The 5,354-nt window shown below is 39.5% G+C and overlaps 1 non-coding gene across 1 annotated transcript; it reads left to right on the plus strand.

Annotated features, from left to right (window-relative positions):
* The first annotated feature begins 3,084 nt into the window (after window positions 1–3,084).
* LOC136740239 (U5 spliceosomal RNA) lies at window positions 3,085–3,199 on the plus strand. The gene has a single exon (XR_010813077.1). It is a non-coding gene; the product is annotated as a U5 spliceosomal RNA (small nuclear RNA).
* The last annotated feature ends 2,155 nt before the right edge of the window (window positions 3,200–5,354 follow it).

Here is a 5,354-nt window from a genome sequence, read left to right on the forward strand (position 1 = left end):
AAACCTATGGTGTGATTTGATTGTATTGCATCAATACATTTCAGATTTTGTTCAATGATTCCACTGTGTCTGTAGTATTCTCTCTACTAGTCCTTTTACAGTGATGTATTTATGTGTAGTACCATAATGAAACATGTATCACATATTTTGTACTACAATATTTAATGATTGTACGAACAACTACACAGTGAAACTATCGGTATCTTCTGTGTTACTATGTTACTATGGTATTTCATGATAAATGAGTTATTTGAACCAACAAGTCTGCAAGTGCTAGGTTTCTTTAAAGATATGAATGCACAATGCAATGTTTTGAACATTGGACAGCCTGTGTTACAAGTGATGACCGTTTTGAGTTTTGTGTCTAGAGTTTTGAAAAATGACATCAAGGTTCTGAAATGAGTGACAAAGTGATTGTAAAAAACTGTATATTCATCCTATTTAATGTGCTCTTTTAAAATGTACTTTTCTTTTTTATGTTGCCATTTCTGTTCTACCAATGTTTCAGTTGTTAGCCAAAGATTGACAGAGTACATCTCATACACACAGGCCAGACAGCAAGGATTTCTTTTTGAAATTCAATTACAAATGCTGCATGAACTCATCAATACGATTAGAGCTCCTGAAAGCAATATAACTAACTCACTCTACAGCATCTCATTAGCAGTGAAAAGAAACCAAGAAAGTTGGGACAGTCGACTGTTTACCACTATGTAACATCACCTTTTCTTTTAATAACACTTATTAAGCACTTGGGCACTGAAGACACCACTTGGTTAAGTTTAGCAAGCGGGATTTTCCCCCATTCATCCATTATGCATTTCCTCAGCTGCGCAACTGCACAGGGCCTTCGTTGTCTTAATTTGCACTTCATAGTGCGCCACACATTCTCAATTCGGAGACAGGTCAGGACTGCAGGCAGGCCATGCTAGCACCCGCACTCTCTGCCTATGCAACCATGCGCTTGAAATCTGGGCAGAATGTGGTTTGGCGTTATCCTGCTGAAAAATGCAGGTACGTCCCTGGAAAAGACGATGTCTGGATGGCAGCATATGTTGCTCCAAAATGTGTACATCTCTTTCTGCAAAAATGGTGCCCTCACAGATGTGCGAGTTACATGACAGACACTCATACACACTGTCACACCCATACACACACAAACACACACTTTCACAGACAGACACACGCACACACACACACACACACACACTTTCACAGACAGACAGACAGACACACACACTTTCACACACAATCACTTTCACAGACAGACACACACACACACTTTCACACAGAGACAGACACACACACACTTACATACATACATACATACATACATACATACAGTGAGGGAAAAAAGTATTTGATCCCCTGCTGATTTTGTACGTTTGCCCACTGACAAAGAAATGATCAGTCTATAATTTTAATGGTAGGTGTATTTTAGCAGTGAGAGACAGAATAACAACAAGAAAATCCAGAAAAACGCATTTCAAAAAAGTTATAAATTGATTTGCATGTTAATGAGGGAAATAAGTATTTGATCCCCTATCAATCAGCAAGATTTCTGGCTCCCAGGTGTCTTTCATACAGGTAACGAGCTGAGATTAGGAGCACTCTCTTAAAGGGAGTGCTCCTAATCTCAGCTCGTTACCTGTATAAAAGACACTTGTCCACAGAAGCAATCAATCAATCAGATTCCAAACTCTCCACCATGGCCAAAGAGCTGTCCAAGGATGTCAGGGACAAGATTGTAGACCTACACAAGGCTGGAATGGGCTACAAGACCATCACCAAGCAGCTTGGTGAGAAGGTGACAACAGTTGGTGCGATTACTCGCAAATGGAAGAAACACAAAATAACTGTCAGTCTCCCTCAGTCTGGGGCTCCATGCAAGATCTCACCTCGTGGAGTTTCAATGATCATGAGAACGGTGAGGAATCAGCCCAGAACTACATGGGAGGATCTTGTTAATGATCTCAAGGTAGCTGGGACCATAGTCACCAAGAAAACAATTGGTAACACACTATGCCGTGAAGGACTGAAATCCTGCAGCGCCCGCAAGGTCCCCCTGCTCAAGAAAGCACATGTACAAACCCGTCTGAAGTTTGCCAATGAACATCTGAATGATTCAGAGGAGAACTGGGTGAAAGTGGTCTCAGATGAGACCAAAATCAAGCTCTTTGCCATCAACTCAACTTGCCGTGTTTGGAGGAGGAGGAATGACCCCAAGAACACCATTCCCACCATCAAACATGGAGGTGGAAACATTATGCTTTGGGGCTGTTTTTCTGCTAAGGGGACAGGACAACTGCACCGCATCAAAGGGACGATGGACGGGGCCATGTACCGTCAAATCATGGGTGAGAACCTCCTTCCCTAAGCCAGGGCATTGAAAATGGGTCAAATACTTATTTCCCTCATTAACATGCAAATCAATTTATAACTTTTTTGAAATGCATTTTTCTGGATTTTCTTGTTGTTATTCTGTCTCTCACTGCTAAAATACACCTACCATTAAAATTATAGACTGATCATTTCTTTGTCAGTGGGCAAACGTACAAAATCAGCAGGGGATCAATTACTTTTTTCCCCCACTGTACATACATATATATGGAAAAGAAACATTACAAGTATAAATCACAATAAGATGTAATAAAGTACAGATAAACAAAGTGTAATAAAATGTGATCTGTTTGAAAATGCAGGGACGTCACTGGAAAAGATGATGTCTGGATGGCAGCATATGTTGCTCCAAAATGTGTACATCTCTTCTGCAAAAATGGTGCCCTCACAGATGTGCGAGTTACATGACAGACAGACAGACAGACAGACACTCACACACACTGTCACACCCACACACACACTTTCACAGAGAGACATATACACACACACACACACACACACACACTTTCACACAGAGACAGGCACACACACACACACACACACACACACATACATACATACATATGGAAAAGAAACAATACTTTTATAAATCACAATAAGATGTAATAAAGTACAGAAAAACTAAATGTAAGAAAATGTGATCTTTAATACACACAAATATGTATGGCTGGTCGGATGCGTCTTGGACTCGGGTTCCTCTTCATTACGTATAACGCTTTTGCCTTTTGCTAAAGCTTTCCGTGGAGGGGATCGTGGGTGAGTTTGTACCATTCTTGGGGGGCTCTGCCTTGTTGGGGCGGAGCTGTGATCCAGGTGAACAGCAGATCGGGCATAGGTGGGCATGTGGGCAGAGGAGTAGGAAGGCCGGTCAAGCAAATAAGCTTGCTAAGGTACGCAGCAGCAGCAAGCAGCCCCCCCATCCAGCCAGCCAGCCAGTCTGGCTGGCAGTGACTGAGTGGTTGACAGACGGCAAGCAACGGAATGTACGTGCTCTGTGATGTCATAGCAGTCAGCTGAGAGAGGCTCGTGATGTCATCGCTGAGCTGGCTGGCTGGCTGGCTCTGTGTGTGTGTGTGTCTGTGTCTGTCTGTTTTTCTGTTTGTCAGTCTGTCTGTCTGTCTCTCTCTCTCTCTCTCTCTCTCTCTCTCTCCCTCTCAATTCAATTCATTTGTATTGTCAAAGCAATTGGACATACATACATACATACATACATATATGTAGCGTAAGGTACACTTATACATTTCAATTAAAGAAGTGAATTCATAGTATCACCTTATCACGAATCCTGGAGTCTTGTAGAACTCAATTTCTGTAATAATTGGACGCAGACACCAATTCCAAAGATATAAATTGTCAAATTTATTTAAAAACAAAGACTAAATGTAGCACTACACTAATTATACAAAAGGGAAAAACTAATTAAAATTCAACTCTAGATCAACAAATCAAAGACAAATCACTTCCGTGACCAAATCAAAGACCATGGGATCCCATAGGATAACACACAAATCGTTAAACAAAAAAGGTTATAAACACATTGACTACAATACCGGTTAGTAATTCTAGGAATCACTAAGAAACAGTTGAAAGTGCTAAATTGCAGTTTCAGAAGATGAAAAAAAACTGTAACTGATGGGATATGTAGTACTTTATACTCGAGTGGTCTATGCGATTACACCCTGTTGGTGTTATTAAGAACGCCAAGTACCAGAATGCAGAGCGGGACTGTTTTTTGTGCCGTGACTTGTCGGGGGAAAAACGCGCAGAAAAAACGGACGAGAAGGTGAAGGTAGTATGGCGGTGATGCACGCGTTGGTGAAGTGGGAAAGCGGGGTCGACAAAGACTCTTACAGCGTGATTCCCACTGCTTGCTTTCGCAATTTTGATTTATTCAGCATTGCTGATGATGACGAAGAGACGACTCGAAACTTCAGAGCAGAGTGGAGAGACACGAACAAACCTCCAAAAGGTGGATGGCCTGTCCATGAAGCGCAGATCATTATGACTGGTAACAATGTTTATTTAAAAAAAAAACATTAAAGTCTTTACATGCTATTTGATATATACAATCACAGTATATTTGAAATGAATGTTTAAGTTATTAATGTGTTGTACTTCTAACATACTCTTATAACATGGTAGGTGGTGGTGAGGGCGCTAAAAACTCGTCATACTTGACTGGCATTTGTAAGAACGATTTATTGTGTGTTGTGCTTTACAATAAAATCCCCCAAATCACAAAATAAATTAAACCAGATATAATTTAACTTCAGTTTTGATTCAGTGTTGGCTGTTCATCTTAATTTGTATGGTCAAAGCACAGTATTTTTATGACAAATAAATATAATCCCCAAATATCTGTGGACATAATGCAGGGTTTTATTTATTTTATTTTTATTTTAGGAAAAGAAGGCGAACTAAGAAGAAAACTTAATGACCTAACAAAAATGCCCTGTCCTAAAATGAAGAGAGTACCTAAACCAAACAAAAAACTTCAAATTTCAGATGATAGTGACCTTGATGAACCACAGTTACCGGTGAGATAATTACTGCAAATATTAAATAAATGTATTGCAGGATTGTTTTTTTTTAATCATATTCATATATATATATATATATATTTTCATTTTAAACTCTTTTCCTCTCTGAATACAGCACAAAATAAGAAAGAAAACCGATGGAGCTTCAAGAATTAGATCCCGTCATATTCTACAGACATTTAAAGAGTCCAGTGAAGTTGAGCTACAGCAAAACGTTAAGCAGCTCGAAAAGGAAAACACAAGACTTAAAAATGAAAACCAATGTCTTCGAAACCGTATGGTTGATGGTAAGTTTTTTTATTTATAGCAAATAATTCCTTACCTTGATAAATGTTATTCTTCAGTAATTTAGATTCCAGAGTAATGTATTATAGTTGATCATACTGAAGTAATCTAGAACCACAATACAGACTC

Source organism: Amia ocellicauda, unplaced genomic scaffold (assembly GCF_036373705.1).
Source record: "Amia ocellicauda isolate fAmiCal2 unplaced genomic scaffold, fAmiCal2.hap1 HAP1_SCAFFOLD_63, whole genome shotgun sequence".
Taxonomy (NCBI): Eukaryota; Metazoa; Chordata; class Actinopteri; order Amiiformes; family Amiidae; genus Amia; species Amia ocellicauda.